Source organism: Phyllobates terribilis, unplaced genomic scaffold, assembly GCF_046119375.1.
Source record: "Phyllobates terribilis strain yellow unplaced genomic scaffold, ASM4611937v1 Scaffold_11__3_contigs__length_659146591, whole genome shotgun sequence".
Classification (NCBI taxonomy): domain Eukaryota; kingdom Metazoa; phylum Chordata; class Amphibia; order Anura; family Dendrobatidae; genus Phyllobates; species Phyllobates terribilis.
The window spans coordinates 74,902,107-74,916,564 of record NW_027362771.1 but is presented as its reverse complement, the minus strand read 5'-3'; positions in this window follow the sequence as shown (position 1 = coordinate 74,916,564).

Sequence of the window (14,458 nt, the reverse complement as noted above, 5' to 3'; positions counted from 1 at the left end):
GCTGCATACATCGTCGGCCCCAGCGGACTGTCTTGCAGCGGCGGTTCCTAATAGCCGCAATCCACGGATGGCGTAGTCGGACATTATCAATGGTACGTAGCAGACTACCATTGGTCTGACCACCCTGAGCCGCGGGACCGGCCCGCTACTACTACTCCCAGCGTCTCCCTATTGCCCGGATCTGCGTGCCCCACGGCCCAGGGTGCGAGTCACATGCATGCGCTAGGAGAAACATAAAGCACAGATATGACATAGGTGGACAGGAGTTGGAATTCTGAATTGCATTATAAAGGGGATAGACAAACAATACAGAGGAGAGTTTGAGATGCACACTGATGAGTCATTAAAGTAATCATGATAAGAAAGGATCTGAGCAATAATATTTAAGGGTGTATTGTGGAAATATTTTCGAGGTGCAGGTAGCATGAGCATGTATGTGATTGAATGTAGGAAGTGACGGAAAGATCTGACTCAAACATAACCCCAAGACATTGGAGGTGCCACCTAGGAGTTATGGCAGTTCCACACTGAAATTGAAATATCGAGATTAGCTGGGTTAATAAATGACTGAAACACAAGTTCACTTTTCTAAAAATTCAGTTTCCGATAGAGAGGAGGTGCTTTGCAAGAGAGTAAATTTTGTTGTCAACAGCATATAGATGATGCACAGCAATCTGATGTTAGATATATTGACTCTCGCCATATCAAAGGAAGCAGCTGAGATAATATTGATATCTCACTACAGAGTTATTGAATTATTTCCAATAGGATAGTGAAAAGTACCAGATTAAACGATTATGCTAAAAGCATATCAATAATACCGTCTATTTACACTCTTACTCAACATAATTATTTTTAAATAAACTGGAGATAGGGGTTAAAATAAAATCATACTGTATGTTTTAAAATGATCACATACTGACCCGCACTGCGGTCTATAAAATGGCTGCTGATGGAGGAACATGTGACCAAACTTGTCCATCAGCCTCCTCCAATAGAAAAGCAGCTTTCTCATGTGAGGTGTTTTACAATTGGAGGAGGTCTGGTCACATGCTCCTCCATCAGCAGCCATTTTATGGACACAAGTGCTGGTCAGTTTGTAAGCTGGTCAACCCTTTTAATAGCTTCACCACTATGTTTCCTTTAAACTGAATGTTTAAGGCTTTACCTTTTACAATCATTTTTGTGTTATTAGATGTGCAGAATAGGGATGGGTGAATTGATTTGCGATTTCTGGTCCATTAGCCAAGTCAGTAGTCTCTGGCCGCTGGATGGGACCACTGTGAATCTCTTATGTTCTATTCCCAGGCGCAGCTCTTGATTAGCTGGCCTGGTACAACATCATCATTGCGGAGTGACACACAGATGACATCGCGCCAACCTGGCTCATCTAAAGCCACTCGGGGATCTCTAAAGGTAAGAGATTCGCAAACCTCCCATCCAGTGGCCAGAGACTACTGACCTGGCTTATGGACCAGAGTCCAGGGAACTGATCTGCCCATCTCTAGTGCAGAATTCTGTAAATATACTATAGCAACTATATATTTGCTAGTATTGTTTTAGATACAGTATTTTCCTTTAAATATTAAATTGTTACCAGCTCCCTGACTCTGGAGAACTTAGCCTATCAATTCATTACACAGATAACCTATTGACTTCACTGGACACCATTTAATGTTTCTTTTGTGGAGATATTTGCTAAAAGTTTTTCCTGCAAATTATAGCTGACCGTTAGGAGTCCCTCTCTGTGATCAGCATGGCATTTGTGTCATAAAAGGATTGAGATTGGGGCTCATTTTTGTTTCTATTTCTAGTGTATCTACGTTTCGAACGTGTGTCATACGTATAATTACCACAAGGTGGCAGATGTGGCCTTCACTGTCCCTATCGCTAAACTGTTTATATAAACATTTGTACTTGAAAGACCAGTATTAGGCTGGGTTATAGATTGGAACGCTATGATCATTGATGTGTTAGTGTCAATGTATAATTTGGTTTATACAAATATTTCTAATGCCTACCGTGCAATCAATACATATTTGTTCAAAGATAATTCGTAATTATCTTAATATATGTTTTTCTGAACACTGTAATTGTATGTGCTGCTCACATCTGTGCAGTAACCAATTTGGTAGACACCTTAACAATACACATTTTGTACTTGTATTTGTAATCCATATTACTTATGTAATTTGCATTTGGCAGCATTAAAGCCCATTCGAACTGTGAAACTACTAAAAGGGTTGTGCCCTTTCAGAAAACTTTTGGGTATAAGCTTTGGAAGTTATAGAAAGACAGAGTAGTATTACTGTCTTGGATCCAGTGCCGACTCTCCCCCACTGGTATCTGTTGTTTGTCTGCAGCGTTGTACCACACTGCTGAGCTCTGTGATAAGCTGTAACCCTCTTGACATGACCTCTCTGTGATTAGCTGCAGTCCTGTTAACAAGACGGCGTGACGGCGTTGGACCCGGGGAGGGTAAGTAATACTGAGTCTGTTTTTTTTTTTTTTTTTTATAACTGCCAAAGCTGATATTGAAAAATTTTCTGAAAGGGGACAAAACCCTTTAAAATGATCAAGATATAATACAAAATTATATAAGATAAGAATAATTCAGAAGAGAATACGGAAAAGATGATAGTCGTTTATCATATCAAATATATCAATATATATTTATATAGCATATTAAATTAAATCGTAGCATCAGTCTGGCCCTTACGATAGAGGAATAAGTTCAAATAACCATTGAAGAGAATCATATCTGAGAAGTGTGCCTGCTTTCTATTACATATATATATATATATTTACATATATATATATTCATGCATATATACATGAGTACATTTACAGATGTATATAACTATATACTTGTACATATAGATAGATATATATCAAGATTTCCTATAATATGCACAGAGACAGAGGGAGATAGTCAGCGATATACAAATATATATGTATATATATATATGTATATATAGCCACACATACATATATATGTATATATATTTATGCGTATATATATTTATATATATATGTATACATATATATATATATTTACAGCAGATGAGCAGATGTGCCTGCTCTCTATCACATAATGCTGGTATGTATAGATACGATGTATATGCACATTTATATAGATATATACTGTAAGTATATCTATATATACATATAGATATATATCTATATAAAGATGGATAGATAGATAAATAGATAGATAAATCAACAGATATGGGATAGACAGATATAAGGATATAACTACATATATATGAATAAATATACAGTATATATATATGTATATATATATATACATAAACACATACGATTTCTTCTAAGTGAATTCTAAACAAATGATAGATGATAGATGGACAGATATAAAAAAGATACTTGACGTAATGTTGCATTGTTTCATATAATCTTATTTTATTTTTCACATATAAAGAGAAATAATGTGAAATAAATCTAAATTTTATCTGAAATTTTACACTTCAATATAATCAGGTATTGTATTTAAAACCCATTGCTGAAGAACAGATTTAAGCATGACAGAAAACATTACAAATGTGCACAGAACATATTAAGTTACAGATTTATTATTATACTATTTATTTAGAGAAAAAAAAATAATTCTCAAGATGTCTTACATTCATTTAAATGTTGATGAGTCCATTTTCTATAATACACTGGATGACTGTCTGTCGATCCATGCATTTTATGCTCTGAGATATGCCTGTATTGTTTTTTATATTGGCTTCTTTACGATCTATACGGTCTCTCAGTTTTACTCTATAGCCATTTACCCATTTATAGGCAGGTGCTTTTTACATTCATACATGATCTAATGCAAAATGATCATTAATAAAATGAATAGAAATGATGTAAACTATTTATTTCTCAATCTAAAATTATATAATCCCTCTCACTCCCCTCTTCTTCTAACAATTTTTTTCAGTCTTAATTTTATTTTAAACAGAAATCTCATTTTTTTGCCCAAATATTGTGAGGTTTTTTTTTAGCTTGCTTTTGCATTGTATTTTACAACACAGGTAAACAAAAATAATCAAAAGTATAAAAAAGTAATAAAAAGAAAAATTAACTTTTATATAAGCATGAAAAATGATCAGTAAATATATCTATTTTTTTCATACATAACCACTATTACATTGTGTGACAATGCTCTCAAACCACAAAGCAAGTCAAATACATCATGTATTATAGAAGTGAACAGAGATTTTCATATTTCCATATCTTTATTACACAAAAATAGCTTACACCATCTTTCACAGGAGTTTAATACAATTTATGGAGTCACTTTATGACACTGTCTAAAAGAAAAACCTGCCTGTTGTCCACAGAAACCAATCTCAATTTCTTGGTTGGTATGGGCAACTAACATAGTTTTTAACACAGTCCCTATGTGTCTACATTTAGATTATACATAGGGTATTTTTTTTTAAATCCAGTTATTTTATTTTTAGTAAAAAAAATTGCCTGATGTAGTTGACAAAAAATAAAATAAATATATATATATATTATAAAAGTACTAAATATTTATTGTCAACATTTTAGTACAATCTCTAGCTTAAATAATATAGAAATAGGAGCCTTCGATAAATATAAGTGTCACTGGAAAAAAAATAATTTTTACTTAAAATAGCAAAAAGTCAGAAAGACATATATTAATTTTTATCTTTAAAATTCTGTATAAACCTATAAACTGGTTGAAAATGCAATATTAAGGCACATTAAAACTTTCTGCAATCATTATCAGAAATTTCACATTCAATTGCTGATAATTAGATTTTCCAAAGTTATATAATACTTACAGAGATCCAAGAAGCTAAGATCTTTGCTGCTATTTTCTTAGTCTGTTCATTGTCTTTGTAATTGTTCGCAGGGATTCTGCAATTTCTGTGCTCTGCTGCCAAAGAGGGAAGACGGTCACCAGTTAATTTCTCTTTATGTTCAGGTTTTGTCCATGTAAGGCTCTGTGTAATCTCTTACAGTGGTTTTCTGACAAACATTTATTGTGTATCCATAGAATATATACATCTCACAAGCCTTTACACCTCCACTTATGCTTTTGGATCTTTTATATATTATAAAACAAACAAAGTAGGATGCAATCACCTCTCAGTATATTGGGAGATTGGTAGATATATAAATACAGGGGCGGACTGGTCAACCGGCAAAACTGACAAATGCCACATGGGCCAGTCCGGCCGTGGGCTGTATGGTTTGCAATACTGTGAAGAGCTGTGCCAGAGTACGAAACCACCGGCTCCATTACTTACTCCAGCATGAGGTAGGCTATTTCTGGCCTACAGCCTTCTGCAAGCTACACCTTGCAAGGGATGATGATCGGCGCAATGACATCACTGCATCGCTCAGCTTGTGTCCACTGTGAGCAGAATAGAAGAAGAGATAGTGGTAGCAGTGGACAAGAAGCCTGGAAATGGTGAGTATAAGGTTTTTTTATTTTTTTTTTTGTAGGCTGTGGGGATACTATCATACTGTATTGGGGGCCTATCATACTATATGTGGGGCTGGGGGAGAACATTATACTGTGTGTGGGACACATACTGTGTATGTGTGTGTGGGGATCCTGCGAGGACATCATATTTTGTGGAGGGCAATCCTACTGTATGAAGGTGTTGTAGAGAGACCATCATGCTGTTGGGGGACCATTATACTGTGTGCTGGGCTATACGGGGACCATCATACTGTGTGGTGAACCATCATCATCATTTGAATAAAAAAATGATTTCTATAAATCCAATAAACTCTGTTGGAACTGTAAGACGCTGCATTTTTGTACAGCAAAAATATGCAGTGTCAAAAGATGACCAAAAACTCATCATGGGAACTTATAGAAATCCTGTCAGCAGAATTAGCAAGGCATGGCTTTAATGACATTATTATGCTGATTAAATTAGAAATCTGGTTCTTGTTTAATCAGCCTCTAAAGTTTTCATCTAATGATATCTCTGTGCGTGGGGCAGGAATGTGGGTAGGGTCTTCTTCTGCTCCTCTGCTCCACCATCTGCCTCCTGTGCATCTATCACGCTGCGTCCGCGCCGTCCACCCCAATGACTGTGACAGCGCAAAATTTCAAAAGAAGGCAGGTCACTGAATAATTAGTGACCTGTCATAGAAACACAGGAGGCAGGGCGAACAGCATATGGTCATGCCCTTACTTTTATTTCTATATCCTGCTGACAGGTTCTCTTCAACCCCTCCATGAAATTTGAGTTGGGAAGGGTTCCCCACCAAAGACGTATAGGTACGTCATGGCACTTGTGCGAAGCACAGGAGCTGTGCCCACATGATTGCTGCTGCGAGCTTGGCTTAAGTTATAGCCAAGCCTCGGCTGTGGTAGACAGGGTTGGGGGCCATACCTCCCCCAGCTATTTAACCCCCTAAATGCTGCAATCAATGGCAATCACAGCATTTAGAATAATGGGAAAGGGAGCTCCTTCTCTCACATGATCGGCACCCCCGCGATGTCATCATGGGCTGCTGATCGTTGTTATGGCAACCTGAGGCTGGGTCTGCCAACTACCTGTTAGACCATGCCAGAAACATGGTCAAAGAGGCATTTTGTTAGTGTAAAACTGACAGTTATTATGCATTAGAGTTCTGGTGCATTGCAATTAATTATAACAGTGATCAGAGTAATAGTTTAAAAAAAAGTTTCAAATTATTTTTTTTACATGTTTTAAAAAATCACTATATAAATAAAAAAAAATTGACTATGTAAAAACAAAATAAACAAAAAAGTACACATATTTGGTATTGTCATTTCCAGAATGACCTGATCTATAAAACGGTTAAACAAAACCCCATCAGTGAACACCTTAAAAAAAAAAAAAAAACTTTGCAGAAAAACTATAGTATTTCATCATACCACCAAAAAAAGTGGACTAAAACACGATCAAAAAGTTTAATGTAAAAAAAAATGGTATCTCTGAAAACGTCATCTTGTCCCCCAAAAAGAATCCACTACACAATTCCATCAGTGGAGAAATAAAAAGGCTATAGTTCTCAGAATAGAGGGGTGCAAAAACAATTATTTTTTCTATAAAATAGTTTTTATTATGCAAAGGCAGCAGAACATAAAAAATTATATAAATGTGGCATCACTGTAATCGTACTGACACGAAGAGTAAAGCTGCCTTATCATTTTTACCATACAGTGAACAGGCATAAAAATAAAACAATTCCTGAATTCCTGGCTTTTTCTCATTCCGCCTCCCTTAAATCAGAATAGAAGGCAATCACAAAATGTTATGTGCCTGAAAATGGTAACAATAAAAATGACAACTCGTCCTGCATAAAACAAGCCATCACATGACTGTGTGGGAGGAAATATAGAGAAATTATAGATCTGAAAATATGGTAATGCAAAAACTTTTTTTTAGCAAGAAAAATGTGTTTTTTTGTGTGTGACAGCAGCCAAACATAAAAACCCATTATAAAACTGGTATTGCTGTAATTGCACTGACCAGAAGAATACATCCGTCTGATCACTTTTACTTCACACAGAATGGCATAAAAAATAAATAGAACAAATTCTTGACCTGGTGGTGATTCGTTCATTCTGCCTCCCAAAAATCGCAGTAAGGCTTGGCTCACATTTATCCTGCGCTCTAAGCTGAACGCTTATGTGAAGCCCAGCTGTGCTTGTTATCACAGATCCTAGAAGGGTGTATTGATGGATTCCTCCACAAGAGGCCCCATAACCATTCACACATCTCCACCTTCCACCTCAGACCACTAGAGGGAGCCCATTAGGGATAGATAAATAGGGAAGGTGGAGCCAGGCTGCTCAGTTCCTCTGAAGAGTTCAGCAAGTACAAACCTGAATGCAGAGTCGAGCTCAGTTAGTCTAGACTGGAGTTGACAGAAAGCAAACCTGTTGAGAGAGTTACTGCAGTGCAAAAGCCTGAGAGAGGTCAGTCTGCAGTGGAGCGTGTTCTAGACTCAGTTGTAGCTCAGAGAGGTGAGCTTTAGGTGTGCCGGCGCCATAAGATCGGTGAAGCGCGGAAAGCTGCCGTTAGTGTGAGTAGCCTAGAGAAGGCCCGAGTAGGCTGAAGGCGAGAGAGAGAGTTAGTTCATAGGGGGCAGAGGAGCTTAACTAGCTCACCCCGAATAAGCAGTTACCGCACACCGGGTTCGAAGCTTACCGGGATCTCCATGACCCAGTAAGATAAACCGGAATCCCTGGAGAACTACAAGTCCCAGGATCGCTAAAGTGCTGATACGTACCAGAGCCAGGAGACACATAGGCCCCGTAGGTCGGGAGCGTGCGCTCCAAGAGAAGGCCCTACCACAAGGTCAGCCAGCGCAGGACAGAGACAAAGTTAGGCCTAGCTCCAGGCAGGTCAGAAACTTACTACACAGAGTCAAGAAGCAGGAGGCCCAAAACTCGCTCATTGAGGAGGATCCGGACATACACCTTTCACCCTACAGTGCTCTGGGGAGTGCCTGAATTTCCATCAGTAAAAGGTACTGAAGTGACTATCGTGTCTGTCCCTGCTCTTGCTCTGACCCGACAGGGTCCCTTCGTCCTGCTTCCCCCCCGTTCATACACTGCCCTGAGGCCTAGCTCCACCTGTGGGGAGCCATACCATCTAGCTGCCTTATCACCAGCCTCAGTGGACTGCGCAGCGCTGGTGATCATCACCAGAAGCCACAGGTGGCGTCATGAACTCTTTAATAAAACTTACCATCTATCAACCCCTTTTAAAGGAGAGGCCCAGGGTACGGGCCCGGGAGCCGACCACTGCGAAATCCCTAAAGGCCCGGGTACCGAGTCATCCCCATCCACCAGGGCTAGTCATCTCCTACTTGGCATCACGAAAAGGATTGCGTGCCCGCTGCAACGACGCCGTGTTTTGCCCATTGCCACCGGGTACTGTGCGCCTTTATTCTGAACTGTGTACGTAAAGTTGTGGTGAAGGTTGCCACCATTGCTGGGCCGCTGAGCGAGAAGAAGGGCGTAACCGCGGGAAAATAAGGGGCGTACCTGCAAAAGGGCGCGAAGTCTCGGACACGCCCCACGCCTCAACGTCAAATCAGGAAGCGCCAGGTCCTGTACGGAATGTCGCTGAACGCTCCGACGTAGGACGCAAGCGACGCAAGGTCCTGAAGATAACCGTCACCTGTGGAGCTGCGGCCTAACGGAAGAAAAACCAGAAGGTAGGCCACGGTTAACTAGGGGGGCGCTAAGATGTTCGACGAGCAGCAGAACGCCGACCTGCCGGTCAACGTCCCTGAAGTTCAACCCGCGCCCGATGATGAGCAGGCTGAAGCCGCCGCTCCACCAGCAGCGCCTGTAACACCAGTCATCCCTATGACTTTACCGTACATTCCTGGAGCAAAGTGGCTCCCCCAGTACAACGGCAAACCAGATACCCTGTCTGGATTCAAACGGAAGATATGTGGTATCTTAGACATGTAGTCTATGACCGGCAAACAAAGAGCTGCCGTTGTATTAGGACAACTGACTGGTGCTGCTGAACGGGAAGTGGAAACATGGTCAGCCGCAGACCAGGAGTCAGTGTCCGCAATATTCCAAAAACTACAGACTGTATTTGAGGACCTTACTGAGGCGGACCTCCGGATGAAGTTCTACAGCTGCTCCCAACAACAAGAGGACAATGTTCGGGACTACGCCTGGCGTCTCCAAGGGGCCCTGCGGGCTCTGAACCAGGTTAGTCCAACCAGCATTGAGAATGAGAACAAAATGCTGAAGGAACAGTTTGTCCGGGGATTGAAGTCTCCAGAGGAGAGCAGGACTGTGCGTTGGTGGTCCCTGGATCATCCGGATGCTACCTTTGACAATCTTAAGGACATGGCTATAAAGGACTGCAGCCCCTGGAAACAAATGCCATCCAACGTTACCAGGGTGGGGCTACTCCAGTGCCTGCTGCACCCACCTTTTCCCCAGTGGCTGCTGAAGCTAAGGTTCCAGCAACGTCCCCTAAAGAACTGGACAGTCTGCGCTCTGAGGTGCGTCAGTTGAGCAAAACCCTGACCACCGTGCTGAGTGCCCTGCAGCTGCGGACGGAGCCCGAGGAAGGAGGGAAGATCCTGCTAGCCGACAGCCCTGAGGATGTCCCCTGGATGCGGAGGAGGAGGAGGCCAACACCACCCTCGCCAAGGACCAGTGACCAGCACCACCCACCGAGGGAACCGACCTGCTACCGCTGCCGCAAGACCGGACACCTCGCCCAGAAGTGTCCTTTAAACGAGAAAACCCTATGTCCGAGGGCCGACACCCAAGAGTAGACTCACCAGGCCCATCAGACTGGTACAACAGGTTCGTCGGAGGAAGACCTTTCCTGTCTATTGTACTGGACGGGATCCCGACGCATGCCCTGCTGGACACAGGATCTCAGGTAACCATCATGCCTGACGTTCTCTACAAGAGGTTCTGGTCCCTGGACGATCTACGTCCGCCAGTTCCAAGTTTGTCTGTCTATGCTTCAAATGGACTCCCCCTTAACCTACTCAGGGTTAAGAATGTGACTGTAAAAGTGGGGAGAGTGGAGCTGAAGGACCAGGGACTAATTGTAGTAGAGACCAATCCTGATGACACTAATCCGTACATGGTACTTGGCACTAACATTGTTGGTAACTGTTTGGGAGAGGTTGTGTTCTTACTCCAACAGATAGCTGACACTGCCAAACCAGGACAGAGGAGGGTGCTACAGAAGGAGATCCAAGTCCTGATGTTTCAACAGCAAGTAAGGCTAACAGACGGTGAAATCAGTAACGTGAGGGTAACAGACCCCATACCCATTGTCATCCCCCCAATGAGTGAAATGCTCATCTGGTGTAGAGCTGCCATAGGTCTTAGAGGACAGAGCTACCAGGCGGTAGTAGAACCCCTTTGCTCCGAGCATAGACCCACGCTCTTAACCGCCAGGGGAGTGGTAGATGTACGTAATGGGAGGGTGCCTGTCCGTCTTCTCAACTTAGGGGAAGATGAGGTCAGACTGCCACGTTATGCCACTGTTGCCAAATTACATGCTGTCAATAATAACTGCATCCATGAGGCGGAGTCCTTAACCTCACCAGATGAAGTAGAGGATAATGACTCTGCAACCCAGGTGGAGGATTGGTGTCAACAGCTCCATGTTGGGACGGACACCACTCCTGCCCATCAAAAACAGGGTGTACACCGGGTGGTTCAGGAATACTCGCAGGTGTTCAGTAAACATCCACTTGACTTCGGGAGGGTTAAGGGGGTTCAACATCATATCCCCACAGGCAACCATTCCCCAATCAAAGAACGTTATAGGCCTATACACCCAGCTCACTACCAGAAGGCAAAAGAAATGCTGCATGACATGAGGAAGGCGGGAGTGATAAGGGATAGTTGTAGTCCCTGGGCGGCTCCCGCAAGTGCTGGTTAGGAAAAAGGATGGGAGCATGAGAACGTGTGTAGATTACCATCAAGTAAATCACATTACACATAAAGATGCATACCCTTTACCACGCATAGAAGAGTCCCTAGCTGCCTTGAAGTCTGCAAATTACTTTTCCACCCTTGACCTCAATAGTGGGTACTGGCAAGTAGCTGTGGCTGAGGAGGATCGAGAGAAGACGGCCTTCACCACCCCGATGGGACTCTGCGAGTTCAACAGCATGCCGTTTGGACTCTGCAATGCCCCCAGAACATTCCAGAGATTGATGGAGTGCTGCCTGGGACACCGCAACTTCGAGACTGTGTTACTTTACCTGGATGACGTAATTGTGTACTCCAGAACGTACGAGGACCACTTGAAACACCTGGCAGAGGTATTTGAGTCACTGTCCCGGTACGGGATGAAGTTGAAACCCTCAAAGTGCCATCTGCTCAAGAAGAAGGTACAGTACCTGGGACTCATTGCCAGTCCGGAAGGCATAGCACCACACCCGGAGAAAGTCACAGCCATCCAGAAGTGTCTGGAGCCGAAGAACCTCAGGAGGTGCGTCAGTTCTTGGGACTAGTAGGATACTACCGGAGGTTCGTAAAGGACTACACAAAGAAAGCAGCTCCTCTGCAAGACCTCCTGGTAGGGCAGTCCCAGAAAGGCAAAAACCCTCCATTCCACTGGGGTAAGGAGCAAGCAGAGTCGTTTCAGGAGATGAAGGAGATCCTGACAGGTGATGAGATCCTAGCCTACCCTGACAACAGCCAACCGTTCCTGCTGTATATAGTTGCCAGCAACGAAGGGCTGGGCGCTGTCCTTAGTCAGAAGCAGAATGGGCAAGAGAAAGTCATCGCATACGCAAGCAGGAAGATCCGCCCGACTGAGAGGAACCCAGAGAACTATAGCAGCTTCAAGTTGGAGTTCCTGGCCCTTGTCTGGGCCATCACTGAACGCTTCAAGCACTATCTGTCTTCCAGCAAGTTCACTGCCTTTACTGATAACAACCCATTGACCCATCTTGAAACAGCTAAGTTGGGGGCTCTGGAACAACGATGGATGGCTCGGCTGTCAAACTACCAATTTACAATCAAATACCGGGCGGGCCGCAAGAACGCCAACGCCGATGCCCTGTCTAGGATGCCTCACCAGTCAGACACAGAAGAAGTGGATGACCTGGAAGAGATAGAGCTACCTGCCTTTCGTGGGATGATCCACGAGCAACGAGCTTCCAGGAAGCAGCGTGGAAAGACGTTAAACCCCCTGCCTCACCACAGCTGGAAAGAGACCCAGGACAGCGACCCGGTTGTCAGCCGCATTAAACAGCTGATAACCCAAGAAGGTGCCTCCCTGGAGAAAGATGCGTCTCTGCAAGTAAAGCAGCTGTGGAACAAGAGAAGCCGGCTGTTTATCTACCGTGAGAAGCTGTGCCGGAGGTACGTTAATCCAAAAATTCATGAGATGGTATGACAGATAGTAGTCCCAAAGACAGACATCCAGATGGTATTTGAAGCTTACCACGATCAGGCGGGGCACTTTGGCTGGAAAAAGCTAGAGACCCTGCTGAAGTGTCGATTCTACTGGGTAGGAATGCACAGCTCCATTGAAAGGTGGTGCCGGGACTGTGGACCCTGCAGTCTAACAAGGAAAGACTTCAGCAGCCAGAAGGCACCCCTGCAGCCCATCAAGACGACTCGGCCTCTGGAGATCGTGGCCCTGGACCATGTCAAGCTTTCCCCCAGCAGGTCAGGGTACTCCTATGCTCTGACCATGGTAGATCACTGCTCACGTTTTCTGGTGGTCGCCACCGTAAAAGACTTAACGGCTGAGACAGCAGCAAAAACGTTCCAAGCGTATTTCTGCAGACCCCATGGCTACCCTGAGCAGGTGCTGACGGACCAAGGCCCGGCCTTTGAGGTTGAGTTGTTCAAGGAGTTCTGCCATCTCTACGGGTGTAAAAAGATAAGAACTACACCTTACCACCCACAAGCAAACGGTCTCTGCAAAAAGATGAACAACATCATCATCGACCTGCTAAAGACCATACCACTTGAGGAGAGAAACCAGTGGCCAGACCTACTACCAGACCTAGTGGATCTGTACAATCATATACCAGTCAGTTCCACCAATTGCACTCCGGCATATCTCATGCGGGCAAGGCCAGGAAAGCTGCCCATGGATCTGGAGCTTGGTGTTGTTGAACCTGAAGCTGATATGACCACTGAGGACTGGGAGAAGACCAGACAAGAGCAGTACAGAAGGGTACAAGCTTGTGTCAAGGACAGTCTTGCTCAGGTGACAGAAAAGCAGGAAATGCACTGCAACAAAAACGCACCAGCAGAACCTTTCACACCAGGTGAAACAGTACTAAAAAGGAAAAGACGTAACCACAAACTTGATGACCAGTGAGAAAAAGACCCCTACACTGTATTACCGTCAAGATTTGATAACAAAATGACATGCATAATCAGTCGTGATGGAGGAAAAACATCTGCTACAGTGTCCAGGGACCACTTAAAGTTGTGTCCAGAATTACTGAAACCCCAAGAAAAAGTGCCTCTCACAATCCAGGAAGAACCTAAAGAAACAGTGATACACACTGACTTAGGAGACTTCCCAGCTGATTGGCCTCAAATAGGAGGTGCTGTAATCATTCCAGTACTCCAATTCTATGAACAGCTAGAAAACCCTCTACAGCAAGTTGTACCTGTAAGTGCTGCAGAAGAGCCAGCTCAAGAAGTATCCCTGGATGAAGGATCCCCGGCAGGAGCAGAGCAAGAAGGCCCAGCCAATGGTAGACTTGCCAGTCCAAGAGAGAGGTTAATGCAGTTTTACAACATGCTTACACGTAGAACTGATAGAGTAACTGAGAATATAGACCCTGACACTCCACCAACCACAGCACTATGCAGATCAGTACGCAGCACAAGAGGTTAACCCCCTGCTAGGTACACTGAGTAAAGTAGCAAAATTTCAGAGAGTGTAGATAGTTACCCCTGGGGTATTGTATATTAAATTGTAATGTACTGCATAACTGTTTA